The following is a 15,121-nucleotide window of genomic DNA, read 5'->3' on the forward strand; positions in this document are numbered from 1 at the left end:
CATTTGAATTCCTGAAATTTTCAAACTATTTTAACAAGTCTTTGAATTCCTGTCACTGCCTTTAGATTTCCCTCTCCTGGTTCACAGTTCAATCTGATCATATAAATATGTCACAGAACTATGCTTTCCAACGGTACCTCCCTGTGCAGAGCTGTGCAAAACTGAAAGTAGACATAAAGAGAAAAACAAAATCAGCTCATTCCTACAGCAAGGGAATCCCACTGTTGGAAAAGAAAACCAAAATCATATGGAACTATGAGTAATTGTAACAGTTTTGGATCAGGCCTTGATACGTCATAAAATTCTGCATGTATGATCCAACATGGCACCAAAGTTTTTGGTCTTGTTTGTACTGCCTTCAATACTGCCTGACTCTTCAGTAACACTAATTCTAAAGAAAGGAAAGAGTCAGCAGCACCACCGAGATGGACAACCAAAAATCAGGAGACACAGCATCTTTCTAGACCAACCTCATGCTGTCAGGTGAGTCACATGGCCAGATTCACATCAGGCAGTATCATGCTCTGTGAACAGCTCTCTTGTCACCGGTGGCCTTGGGTAGCCCTCCAAACACAAAGAAGTCTCCCAATTCTATTTGTAACCCCTTCGGTTTTTGGTTTCTGCAGTTGGAAAAATTAGATAACCTTACTTGTGGGGTTTAATTAATGGACAGTTTAAAAGGCACTGAAATATTCAGACAGACAGAAATCAGAAGTATAAGGTATTGCCAGAGATAAATACTTGCAAGGTGGCTTTGTTATTGTTCTGGCTACCTGCCCACAGAGCTCTGCATGCAATTTAATACCACCAGGAGGAGAAATATTTGATTTTATAGATTTGTAGGCTCCAGCTGATTAAAAAACTTAAGTGGGGACCAAAAAGAAAGATGAAGTGCTTCATTGAGCCAGTACTTAACACCCTGTCCAGATGCACTCTTTCAGTCCCCTCTAAAATGGGCTGTCATGATACTCAGTAGTCTTAAGAACAGGGTAAAAGAGTCAGGTGAGGACAGGAAGTGTGCTCTCTCACTCAAAGGATGAGCTTAGTCACTATGTCTGGGCTACAATGACCTCTTTGATCTATTCTAAGAAATCTCCTTCTTCCAGGAGTGGAAAAATTTGCCATTTTAGTTGTGCAGAGCACACACAGCTGATAGAGGCTTGAGCTGAGAGGGCCACACAGTGCAACATCCTCTTGCCACCCTGGGGCTGGAAGCAGACTGGCCACATTTGCACGGGGCTGTGCCCAACAGGAGGAGCTCTGCCTTCTGCATTTCGTTCTCCTGCACTCACAGTTCAAGGATTAATTCAGGCTGAACTACATGAAAGTAATGTGCACCTGCCTGCGTGGAAGTGCCTTAGGTCAGGGGTTTTGCAAACAGATGTGCTCAATGCAGGTCAGGCTCCCTGTCCAAAGCCCTAATTAGAGGTGTAGATCACAATCGGTGTAAGGATGCCCAAGGCTGCACTGACCCTGAAAATGACCATCCTCCCACTCTTCCCTCAGGTCCTCCCCCAAAACAGCACTGACAAAGCCGTGCAGAGATTATTCTAGACTAGAATAATAAACGGAGCTGTCTGAAAACAAATACACCTGTAGGAAAGGAAACAAATGAGTAGTTAAAGTGGCAGCATTCTTGAAACGTTTGTAGATGGAACTGTACACGAGTATGTCCTAATTCCTTGCTTCGTGTGGCAGTAGTGGAAGAGAAAGAAGTAAAACAAACTTCCTACTGCTAGGAAAGGGGGGATCTGACCTGCAGTGGCAACGAACGTAATGGTAATACTCCCAGCTTACACAGTGTTAGCTTTTGACTGACCCTTCTCTAAAAAGAATTCAAGTCCTGGTAAGATGATAAAGATCACCTCACAAACATTTTTGTCACCTTATGCTTGCTTGGTAAGTACCAGAATCAGTACAGCAGAATTAGTGCATTAGGTGGCAGTTACCACAGAAAAGAGTAAACATGAGATGAACGCATAATGTGAACAAACTTCCCAAAGACATCAGAATTTAAATACGTTTTCTTGTCATATGCACTGAATAATGAACCCACTTTTAAACAATCTACAACTTAAGGAAAGCAACACAAAAATCAGAAAGTCTTACAAAAGGGAAGAGGGCCACAGCTAATTTAAGAAGGTATTTTCTACTGCTATTTTAGCTGTCCTTACTCTGACATCAGGAAAAAAGGTTGACTGGCTTCAGAGAGCCATTAGCTGTCCTGTCCTTAGATAATCTTTGAGAGCTGAGAGGGCAGGAATTAATGTGTACAAATACAGCACACTTGAAAAATATTAACTAAAGCTGGGAATAAACTATTCTCTAATGGACATCTCAGACCTGATTAACAAAGAGAAAAACTGAAGCAGATACTTTCCAAGGGAAATGTATACAACAGAACTATTCCAGGCTTTTATTACTTGATCTTTAAAACTGGTCAAGAAGAGATTTAATTTTGTTTACTTAAACAACTTAGAAAAGAAATATTTCCCAGTGCTCTACCCCTTTGTTAGATGGATTCCAGAGCAGAGGATTAGCTAACAGCTTGGTCTCACAGTGTGTACACACACGTACTACCTCACGTCCGAAAGAGGAACTTGGTCAGTTTGCAAAACGAGGAGAAATGCATGTTGGCCCAAGTTCTCTGTTTCTGTCAGCCTCTATGGTGAAGTGGTACAGTGGGTGAGGACATCAGGGTAAAGGTTTTAAGCATGGGTTTCCACTTCTCACTACAAAAGAAAATTAGCCTTTCTGTTTCTGCTTGTTCATGTAGGAGCAAACAAATACAGCTTCTGGAAAATCCATGACAGCACTTTAAGTACTAACAGCATCAGTATTACAAATGTGTTAGTAACAAAATCCTCATAACTAGGGGCTGAATCCCTGGGACAGCATGAACCCTGGCACGTAGCCTCCCAGACAGACGGTCTGTCTGGGGAGGAAGTTGGAGAGAGTGGCTGCAGCCTTCTTGCAGCCAGAGCTACCAGAGGACACCAGAGCTGCTCAGGATCCGGATGGTGCTCGCTGAGCAGAGCTGTGCCGCCGGGTTGCAGTGATTCAACACCGTCCACCGGCAGCTGCTTCTGCCAGAGCTCCCCTGGAGAGCTGCCCAAGACTCGCAGCTGCCCTCCCTTCACCCACCTTCCTTTCCAATCTCTAGGGCACTGTACTGGAAACCTGATAACTGCAAGGCTTGCTCAGGGAAAGGTGCACATGAAGGTGTACCTTAAGGTTGCTGCTTGTCTTCCTTTTGGAAGGAATCCTCCCTGCAACTTCTCTCTCAGCTTCAGCTCTTCTGTTTCTGCATGTTCAGAGGCAACCTACTCTGTCCAGCAGCATCTATAAGCATGCAGAGGATCTTAGAGCCTAGAGTAACTGTTCTTGCTTTAAAGTGAAGTTAAAGCATCTTGTAGTTGAAAAATTCCTAGGCTATTCCTAGAGCTTTATAGTGGAAGGTGCTTTGATCATTGACTCTTTCCAGCTGCATTACTCTTACTTTGACCAACGCAAGTACAATCTGGTTTTTATGCCAGAGGTTTGCTGGTTGTATTAAATTTTGATTGTGCAGTTTTGGAAGGATTTCTAAGAAGAAATCTCTGCTAAATGAAGGCATCACTGCAAAATTAGAACATCATTCACATGTCCAGACTGAGATCTCATTAGTTAATGGTAAACAGGCAAGACCAGATGCCTCACGGTGGTGAATTGCACCTAATGCCCTTTTGTAATGTGCCACAATGTGACAAAAGCTAATCACATTCAGACTCAGTTTGTAAGAACAAAATGTTAGATAGATCTTAAAAGACCCAGAAAAGAGAGGCAGGCAAAGGAAAGCAGGCTGGTGTATGTTATGTTTTATCTTTCACCACAGACCTTACGGCTGCTACAAGATGCTGGGAGAAGGATTGTAGCCTCTGGTGCATGAGATGAACTTGGTTTGGTCAGGTAGTTGCAGGGATAGGATTTAGCAGAGCAGATAATCCTTTTGGTTCTACCCTCCATGGAAGTATTTTTGCTAAGCAGGAAGTTATACTGATGTTGGATCCAGTGGTTTGCAATGTCAGCATTACCTCTGCTCACTCTGATCTTCATGGGGTGAACCATAAATACAATGAGAATCCAAAAGATTCCAAAAGAACGTGTGGTGGAAGGCCAGGTTCTGACACCCCAGTTACTTTACTCTGTTACAGGCTTCAGAATTGATAGTGATGCCATTTGTGAAAAACAAAATTGTCCAACAGAGCTTCCCCTTCCAAGGCATTAAATAGAAGATGCTCATCCTCAGTACTTAAACATTTGTTTCAATACAAATTTTCCATTCTAGGATGCTAATTGGAAAAGCCCAACAACAAGAAAACCTAACGTAGCATCAGGGGGTGTTGTACAACCACCTGGGCAAGTAAGTTACAGTAGCTGTTCTTATTTACTGCAGAACACGGCTGGATTTGGTCTTCTATTTCAGGTAGATGATACTAAATTTTACATAAAAGTGTCAGCAGCTTTAAATGAAGGCAGGTAAGGAATGCAAAGAGGTCAGCTTCAGGGAGGCATATTTGGAGAGTGTAGTCATATTCACACTCAGTTTTTACCAGGCTTTGCAATGAGGCATGATAATATAATACTAAAGAGTAAAATTCCACACCAGAGTGAGTAGTCCAAAAACACACTGCTCTTATAGTGTTCCAAGTAAGTCAAAACTTAGATGGTCCATAACTATTGCCTAGGCTTTAGGCAGGCTATCAACATAAGGCTGAAATGCCACCCTTGATGAAAACAGAAACAACAACCAAAAAAGCATATTTCTCTGATCACTCAATTTATCACACTGCTTTCTGTTGCTGCGCCTACTGGGTTTTACAATCAATCAAGCTTTTTTCAATATGCTCAGGATCATGGAGGGCTCAATGGCGAGTTTAAAAGTTGCCTTTGACATAACACCAGATGTGCACCAAGTGTGAGTGATCTCTTTGCATAATTACCATCACAATTATTATCACCAATACATTGACCATGGTCCAAAACGTGTCTTTATGTTACTCACATAATAATACCAGAAGCTTAGCAAAAGCCTGTTAGTGACTATAACCTGCTGCTTTCAGTGTTTTGATGCCAATCCCCTGAATTTACTCCTATTTCCTTTCTGGTTCTTATACTGTATCCCTGGGCACAGCCGTTTGCTCCCTTTACTTCTAACCTCCATAACGTTCAGCTGCAACTCATTTTGACTCCTCTGCTGACTCAGCCATAGGCTGAACTGGAAGCAAAGCTCAAATTTCAAGGCATGATATATATATATATATATCACACACCATATATATATAGATATACTATTATTTTGAGCTGGAGGTGTATAGCAAGTCTGGAAACACACATACTTGTCTCTGTGGATCCTTTATTACTAGTTGTAAGGGAGAGATCCTCCATATGCCACTGTAGGCTTTGGCTGAAAGATAATTTTATTTTACTTTTTGATTTAGTTAGTGAAGACAGCAAGGGACTCGAGCTCATGAGAATCTCTTCTGGTAGAGCAACCAAACATTGATGGACGTGAGTAATTCGGCACTGACTTTGCGGCCAGCATAGCAAATGACATTGGAGAATTAATGTTTCATTGCCCAAGAGCCCACTTATAAATGCAGCTGGAATTAACAACTGCCTGCTGTGATGCCCAGCAGTAGTGATGAAGGAGATGTTTTGTTTTCAAAGCAGTATTTTAGCTGGGAATGCTACGTTGCAAGTTCCATGGGAGCCAGCAGTTGAATCTGATTTCACAGACAAGAAACACGAGAGCCTAGAAACATTTGATCTACCAGATATTGCTGGCACTGCTTGCTGCTGCCTTCTAAGAACACAGACCTCTGTCACGTAGCTTTCCTCAGGGCACAAATCGCTTTCTGCCTCACTCAGGAGGAGGAGGTTACTCTAATGAAAATGCAAGTATACCTTACATTATTCAGGAGGCCATGAAAGGCTTTGCATATCCTTTGGCAGTTATATAAGATATGATCTGCAATCCTCCCACACTCCCAATTTATACCTCAGAACAATTAGAATATTTATTAGCAAACAGGTGTTGGTGAATCAACGCAGTATCTGTGACAAGGCATTGAAGTTGTAAAAGGCTAGTCTGTGCACAGAAGCTAGGAACTGAGGACAGGTAGGCAGGTTTTCTTCCTGCAGGGCAATGAAATTTTGCTGAATATTTACATGTCTAAGCTTTCATTCACATCTGCAGCTTCTGCCTCCTGAAAAAAGTAAAAGAGAAGGGACAAACACGGTTCACAGGGATCTTATCAGGAAGGCAGGAAGCAGAGGTTTTAGATATCCCAATGTGCTTTTTTTCACTTCTGAAAATGTGGCAAGAAGGATCAGAATAGTGTTCTGGAAAGTAAAGTGATCTTTCAAAAATTAATAACCTATCTGTAAGCAGAAATCAAAGGTCCATGCTCTCCTAAGGGCTTCTACTCCAAGTTCCTAGAGCTACTTTCTGTTTCTTTGAATGGCCTAGTACTGCACTATCAGCTACTGGGTTTTTGTGTCTGTATCCAGAAAAAACACTCAGGTTCTTCAATACAGCATCTGCTGCTGCACCCGAGGGTGGTCAGTGGCCTTCCATGTGCCCTGGCAGGGGAAACTATCCAGCATGCATCACCATAGATGGTTTCATTGATGGTGCGAGAGGCTGGCACGTGGCAGCACAGACAGAGGGCCAAGAGATCAGGACTCCTTGTATGAGGCATGCTAATACAGAAAATGCTTCAGGTAACTGCATCCTAAAACTTTCACATTTGTAGGAAAGAAAATGAAAAAAAAATCTCTTTTACATTTAAGGGGAAGCTCTATGCTCAGATATCTAGACTCTTTCCTCTAGATTTCCCCTTCCTTCATCCCTGTTCCTGTAAAACCCCCTCCATGCCACGGACTGTTAAGAACCTCTCATGTGCTGCTCAGCAGAAAAGTAGAAAAAATGTTTTACAATTACTTCATTAACTGTTTTATTAACCAGTACTTCAGTTATGCTCTGTGCTGTACCAGCATAATTCCTGGGTGTTGAGGAGGCTATTGGGCATTTCAGCTTGTTCCTTTTACACAATCATTGTTGTGGATCATCGTACTCCTGGCAAACAATTATGGATTGTTTGTTCACTGCTTTAATCCAGCTGAATTCAAAGGAGGCTGAAAGGCTGAAGAGGACTTCATTACACGTTCATGAGAAGAAGGCTCTTAAGTTTCCTGGTTTGCGTTCACCACCACTCCCTGCTTGTGACTAAGTCACTGTTAAAACACGAACAAAGTGCATATTGACACATTTACACCAGATAGAGAAGGCCTTGCTTCTGTCATATATATGTTTGTTCCAAGCACTGCCGTGCTGTGTGCCTCTTGTCAGTGCCTTAACTAAACTGGATCTGCTTTGGAAACAGGATTTAACCTTAGTGCAACTCATGGTGTCTGGTCCAGAGGAGGAATCTAAGGAAGTACCTCTAAAATATCCACTCAAAAATTAAGCTTTATGGAGGATAAAGCAAAAGAACATCAAATGACTGTGTTTAGTTTTCCTAGTCATTGCTTCTGATTGATAGGTATTTACAGCTGCAGTTTTCAACTACATCTTAGGTTGATGCAAAAAGGAATACCCTTTGCTATCCTAAGGAATAGCTAGAAGACATAAATCATATTTAAAACTGCATCACACATTTTTAGTCTAGGCCACCAACACCTGCCACTTTTTCTATTAAAAGAGGCAAAAGAACCTAACTAAGCTGACCATAAACCATTGGTGGGGGTGAGAGGGAGGGACTATTAAACGGAGCTGAGAGGGAGGGGGGTGTTAAACTGGCCTACATCTGTGATTTCCATCATGGACAGTGTCACTCAACACTTACAGGGAAAAGAAACCAGAGATGTAACCAGGCCACCATGAAGTTTGAAGAACTCCAGAATGCAGAAGGCTGGCCAAGAAAAGTCTTCTCTGTCCTTACACCCTGTTCTTACTCTCGCCATCAAAGTACAAATCTGCACCCAAAAGCATCCACATAGAAGAGATTGGTGAAAGAGGTGGGGCTAATAGGAAACAATGCAAATAAATACAAAGCACACTTGATGGTGAAGGTAGCACTTCACACGTATTCTTCTCAGGAGAGGGGAAAATGACAAGCCTAACCCTCCCTCAAGCACTTATTTTCAGTGTCCTTTGCACTCACCTATGTTCATAAAAATCCTGTGCATATTGTTTGGCTGGCAAATGCTAGCCTGGAAAAGAATTAGCTCTCACCTTTCTTATAGCAGCCTAAAGTCCTTTCTGCTGCCCTATGCTTAATAAAACACAGGAGAATTAGAGTCATCATTCTTAGCATCCTGAGATGCTAAGACATCTTAACATCCTGATACTGATGTCAAGTGCCCCCTACTTCGTGGTTATAAATTCACTACTCTATTACCTTTTTTTTTGCTAGTTTGTTGTCCGGACTCCATTGTGACATTGTGTTCGTTCAAATGAGCCCTGCTAGGAGATTTTGATCAGAGAAGTAAGCCTATTCTTCATTATATTTCCAGACTGCAAAGAGTAAGTAAGAGGTTGATGCACAGCACAACTGACTCTTGTCGAAGCTTAAAGCAAGCTGCCAAATGAAGGCTACAGAGAAGTGGAAGACTAGTTTTGGCTAACCCAGCTCTACTCTTGCCCCATTCTGCTGCAGTGTGTGTCATTCTTGATTGTGGTCTATCCCTGCTCTTTCTACTGGCAGCTGATGCCTCTCACCACCAAGTGACAAAGGAGATTATTTCTGAAAAGTGTATCGCAAAGATTAATTAACTCTGATTTGCAGATGTCAGTGCATTACCCGAGATCTTCTCCTGCATTATTTAAGCAATAAGGATGGTGCGGGTTTATGCTGGCTTTGAGAAACTGGATTTATTTTTTTTTTTAATTACCTGCTAATCATGAGAAGTTTCAATCCAGCCGGAAGGCTTTGTTCAAGCATTACCTGTTGCGTGTGAGGCTGTGCATGTAGGCGTGACAGTTTGCACCAACAGAACCCAGGTCCACAAGGAGCCACTTCAGAAGATCACAGCTCTGAAATGCAAAGCCTCAGCCAAGGCCACTTCTGCAAATTCTGTAACCCTCAATTTCAGAACTGGCAGAAAATGTTCTTCCCCCTTTATAGGCAGCAACTGTTTTTACACATTGTACCACTTAACATCTTCTAAAAAAGACTCGACTAGACTGTCTTTGAATTTTGTAACTCTACTGCCTTAGAATTACATAATACATGCTGATATTGGGTAACACTGTAATCCAGCACGCCCAAATTTTTTAAGTAATCAGAAATATATAGGTAATCTTACGAAACTCTTCAGATATATGCCAACATAGCGAGGAAATGATCTAGCTTTCTGGGAAGTCTGCTTTTTATGGCAGTCTTTCAGACTCCTTTTGCCACTCTTAGTGACTTACTCTATTCCTAACACTGCTACTTTTTTCTTTCTTTCCTCTACCCCCAATTCCAGTTGCTGAAATCAAAAAGTTATGTCATAAACAATGCAGGCATTCCCTTTTCCTAACTCCCTTCAAGGCAGAATGTAAAGACCTTGCATCCCAAAACATGCTGAAACACTCAGATTTAACAGGTGAAACTTCTCCCAGAGGAACATTTTCATGGTGAAGAGTCTCCATTTTAACCTAGTGGGACTGCTGCAAAGAAATCTTTTATGGCAGGATTTTCCTGGGGCTTCCTTTCCTCAGGGCAGGAAAGAGCCCATTCAATAAAAAAAAAAAAAAAAAAAAAAAAAAATACAAATACTTTCCCAAAGCAGCTCATAGAGCATGGATACCCTGAGCTCTGTTACCTCATGATTCAGGTTTATCCCCCACTGGACCAAAGATGAAGTCTCCTTCAAATGCACAAGAATTTCTCCTGTAAGCTGAGGTGTCTTCTGCAGCATCAAACGCTGAATACACAGGAGCATTATCAGAAGAACAACAATCAAGAAATCAGTGTCTTGGGAAACACAGGGACAAGAATGACCTCCCAGCTGACATTATTGAATGTGTACAATATAAGCATTCTCAAATCACTGGGAGCTATCCAAAATTGCTTTGCTAAAAGAAAGTTTCATCAACCCTTACACACTTTCCCCCCATATTTAAAAACTTCTGTCAATTGTAGTAGCTCATGAATTTTGTTGGAAGTAAAGCCAGGGGCTTTCTCTTTTAAGGAACTTTACCTAAGGCATGGTAGCCTTAGGGCATCATCAGACACTATACCTCCAAGAGGGAAGACTCCAGGGGTTGAGTAGCTCTAACCCAACATCAACAGCACAAAAAGGGTCAAATCCTAGCACTGCTGTTCTCTTTGGGGGAAAAGCACAGAGCATGCTCCTGTTTCCCAGTCGAGGTGATTGTTTGCCACCCTCAAGGACGGTCTCCCCCTGCCTGTAACATGGCACAATCTGACAGGAAAACACACACTCTGTCCTCACAGAAGGCAGCACCCCAGTGCAGGAATTGTAACCAGCTCCCTTTGCAGAGCCATCTCCTGTTCTGCTGAGGTGACTGAGGAGAGCAATTTGATCTGGAAAGTGTTCTACTTACTTTGAAGGCAAGGGAGAGGATTTTTTTAAATGATTATGATTTTCTTTCTTCAGTCATGATTTACAAGTCATTAAAAATTACTGTGATTTGAAGCAGGAATTTTTCCAATGTCTTTGATTTCCTGCCTCAAAAGCCTGCTCTGTTCCTTCAGGCTTACACGTAGCCTCAGAGGGCCTTCTGTTTCCAGTAGGGTTCACATTGGCTGAGCACATGAAAAGCAGCCTTGATGGTGGGTGGCTTTATGCTGTGAAGTGTGACACCAGCCTCCACCTTTCCCTGGCACCCACACCTGCTCCATAAAATTCACATCATGCTCCTAAAAATGAGTTCAGAAAAACCTTTGATACAAGTTCATCAAGGTCTTACTCAGCCAGAGGAATACATATCATTTACTCACAAGAGGCCAGTCTGCTGAGCACAATGGGCTGCAGCTTTGCACCAGCGGGTTTCAGCTGAGAACCAAACAGGTGTAACAAACTGGGCACAGTGTGCCCACCACATCAAACACAGACAGCTCCTGAATAATCAACAGGGCATGGGAACCTTATAAATCTCTCTTTTTGTACCTTACTGAATGCCAGAGACACCTATTCAAAACATGTTGGTGCATTTTGGCCAAGAAGAAATACAAAACGAAATAAAAAAACCCTAAAAGTCAATACAAAACAAATCCAAAACACACACACACAAAAAAAAACCCAACAAAAACCAACCAACCAACCAACCAAAAACACCAAAAAATCCCCCCAAAACGACAAAAAAAGAAGAGACAGATTCTGGACTGATCCTCCTTCTTCCAACAAAGTCAGTAGTTTTGTTGTGTGTATCAAAGCTCTCACAGATCGGCTTCCTTTCCCCCACATCAGTTGATCAAAATATCACTAAGAGAGAGCAGGTTGGTTTGCATCAGAAGGGGAAAGAAGACATGCCAAAATGAAAAGAGAAAGAAAATGTTAAACATTCCCAGAAGTCATTTCACCAAGCTAATATCAATTTACAATGAATACTGAAGCAGGATGACAGGAGTCTGACCCATAAGTTCTATGAACACTAAATAAGCCAATTACATAGATACTTAAAGACACCTGAAGTGCCAGCTGAAACTGATGCCAGTAGTAGTTTGAAAAAGGATACATTTTTTTCAGAATCCAGTATAAGATGGCAGATTTCTGTAGGTTTTCCAGAGAAGATGATTCAATGCCCTGTGAACAATAAATTAGGAATCATAACCATGACTGACCTCTTAGATTTGCAATATAGATTGCCTCTGGACTTGTAACTTGTTTCCCTTCCTAAAAGATGGTCTCCTTGTTCAATTAGCAGATGTTGGTCACTGCATGGTCACATCTAGTGTGCAATTAAGAATTATTTCTAACTGTTTATATCTAAAAACACTCAAATTAAAACAAGCAAATGTTAGTCTTGGAGATCTTAGCTTTCAAGCTTCCACTGTTTCTTTAATAAATTAACTATGATTTCTTAGGAGCTGAGGAAAAGGGGCAACGGACCCCCACCACCCCATTTATTAAATGATTGTTGAGTATTTTTACCATTTTTCTGCCTTTTTTTTTTCATGTGCTGTACCTCTGTCCCGTGCCTTTGCCCACTTAATTTAAACACCTTTCCACCAATTCTGGTCTTTCCCAGCAGCTTCCAAATTCAGATTTCAAGGGGATCACAGAATTTTGTCCTCCTATTCTCTTTTGCCTCCTCTTTCTCTCCTGCACTAGCAGTGCCCCAGGTCTTCAGCCTGGACTTCTTCTAAATGAGTGAACCTATTTCTAAAACCGAGCCCAAGGTATCTCCTCAGCAGGGAATGTGGCTTCCCCTGTCACAGAGGACACTTGGCCAAAAAGCAGATCTGGTGAAAGTCACCATCATTGCTCAACTCGACCAAAGACAGAATGCAGAATTTGGGGCAGCCTTTGCAGTAACTGGTGCCATTTATTAGCCCTGCCTGTAATTACACGAGTCAATAAGAAACGAGCTGGTTGTGCCCAGGCAGTTTTCCACTGACGTAAGGGAACACACACAGCTGCCTGAAAGGAGCCCGTTCTCTCTGATGGACATTCAGTAATGGATTTGCTGCACCTAAAGCAAAGTTTTATTTCAACACTTGTTTTTAAAAAGCAGCACCCAGTTGTCCACACCCCAGTGATCTGGGTAATTGAGTTCATGACATATGACAATGTTTACTAAGAAAGTGGCAGATGGCAATTATTGGGTTTTTTTCTTTCTTTTTTTTTTTATTTTATTTAAAAAAAGAGCACATATGTATATCATGATTATGCTCAGGGTATTCCTGTTGAAAACAACTTTTATTTAGTAAAGGATATTAAAGCTTGTTTAAAAAACACGTCCTCCATGACAAGAGTGGCAGATGGAGTTAACAAGCTCACCTGCTACTTTACTTAAAAACACTGTGCAATAAGAGGTTGTGTGTTTTAAAAAATCCATTCCCAACATAATTTGTAATCCTTTCCTGGTGAGAGGACATAAACACTCTGAGGAAGGTGGCATGGCTCTGAGGAGAGGGCATTTCTCCAGCGCAGAAGGGCTAGGATTGGAAAAAGTAAACACTGGTTCTTTATAAAAACTGCTGCTAAATCTCAAAGAGAGAGAGAAATAAGGGCAGTCACACTAGGCAGCTTTTTCTCATTTCCATCAAAATAGCAGATACAGAGGAAGCAGGTCACAGTTGCAAGGTGCCCGTGAAGGACGGATGTTTTGAGGCTGCACTTGGGCATTCAGAAGGACAGACTCCCAAAAGGGAAGTAATTGTCTTAGTAAATCCATAGTAAAACTGCACTGAGCTGAAATTGCACAACTTGCCCTATGCTTGCTGTGGTTCTGCAGGTTAGTTACAGTGCCCTGCCTGAGGGATTGTATTTTCTTAGCAGGTGAAACTAAAAATGCTGAAGCCACCTTTCTAGGGGCCAAGATGTGTTCAAGATCTTCTGAACCGTGTTTTGCCACGTACATGTGACAGATTGTGTAAATCACATGAACCTTGGGTCTGCAAAGCCCTCTTGCTCCCTCATGATGCAGATGGCTCTGCTCTTTGCCAGTCACTGGTTCGTCTCTTTCTTCCTTCAGCCTCACTGGACAGAAGTGTTTAAACCCTTTCCAGTTGTTTCCCCTTCTCCCAAACCAGATTCCCTTACCCAGTCTCACAGCAGCTGGGGAACATAGGCAGACTCCCCAGTGATGTCTGAAGCAAGTACAGCACACTTGGTCACTACCAAGGGTTTCAGCAGCTGTTGTCAGTGACTTCTTTTCCACAGATATGCAAGAATGGTGCAGGTTTGGAAAAATTATTTGTACTCCAGAGGCAGATGGTTTAATAATACTGGTCAGAAAAAAATTATATAGAAAAAAACAGTGGAAAAACACATATTAATTAATAACTACTTGAGTAAGACTTGAAGAAGAAACTGCTGGAAGCTGATTAGCACGACCCTTTAGGCAACAAGATGTTAATAGAATATGTTTTCTACCTTGAGTATTTAAAATTAAATCATTATTCCAGGCTGGGCTATATCTTGCAACATAGGATCAGCATTTCCTGCCTTGAAATCAGTGAAAGTAATTCAGAAAGCAGGAAGCAGAGAAGATGGCAACGAGAAGATCAGACTTTTATTTTCCTTTAAATGATGCAGATGTAATGAGTTATGACATTGTGTTGATGAAAACATCCCAGTCTGACCCCACACCTGAGTATGGGCAGACAACAAGGGTATTTCCTTTCTATTATGAGGCTGGCGTTTATTGCCAGTGCTGGTTTACAGCAGAACACAGCTGTCTCAAAACATTTTGCTCAGCTAAATCTCAAGGACCTTAGCCTTTAGAGTCTGTGTGTTCTGTGTGCAGAAAGGACCCAAAGGTTGCATGTGAGTTAATAAAAGCTTTTAAGAAAGTTCAGTAAGCTTTGTTCCTTTCTAACTGACTTACTAGAGTTAGATATACCTCACGATCCTTGGAGCAAGAGCTGTGGCCTGCAGTGAGCATTTAACCACCACCCAGGCAGAGTCAGTCTTCCATGGGTGTCTCTATCCTCATAATTACACATGTAATTACTCTGAACCAGGAAGAGTTGTAACAAAGAGAGCACTGCTTCAGGACATGCTCTAGTTAGCTGCTTATGATGTTCTCTGGGGAAGTGAAAGACACAGATTCAAAAGTCCTTGAGTGGGAAAGAAATACAAATGTTTTAATCTCCCCTTTCAGAAATGGGCAGCTAAAGAGCTGCCACCACTATTTCATGCAGACCTCTGTGACAATTGCTAGAGGTCTAGATTGAGGCTTTCATGTCCCCTAGGGCAACATGGAGGTTTTGGGGACCTGTTTTTAGACAGAAGCATCTCAAACTGTCATTAGGTACCTGACTCCTTTTGGAAAAAAGCCCTTTGCCTACCACCTTAGTCACACCTGTTTCACCCAGGTAAGACAGATGCCACTAAAGCAGGGCCTGAATAAAACCCAAAATATGTTAATTTCCTTGATTTGACTTTTAGAAAACAAAAA

General features: G+C 41.8%; 1 long non-coding RNA gene across 1 annotated transcript in view; it reads right to left on the reverse strand.

The window, feature by feature from the left end:
- Positions 1-15,121, reverse strand: part of LOC116446991 — a 33,371-nt gene that overhangs the window by 6,757 nt on the left and 11,493 nt on the right. The window contains exons 2-3 of the long non-coding RNA XR_004241466.1: positions 13,762-13,946; positions 471-11,799 (exon numbers count right to left, since the gene is read on the reverse strand). This is a non-coding gene — a long non-coding RNA (uncharacterized LOC116446991). The remainder of the gene's footprint in view (positions 1-470; positions 11,800-13,761; positions 13,947-15,121) is intronic.

The sequence above is a fragment of the Corvus moneduloides genome, chromosome 1 (assembly GCF_009650955.1).
Source record: "Corvus moneduloides isolate bCorMon1 chromosome 1, bCorMon1.pri, whole genome shotgun sequence".
Classification (NCBI taxonomy): Eukaryota; Metazoa; Chordata; class Aves; order Passeriformes; family Corvidae; genus Corvus; species Corvus moneduloides.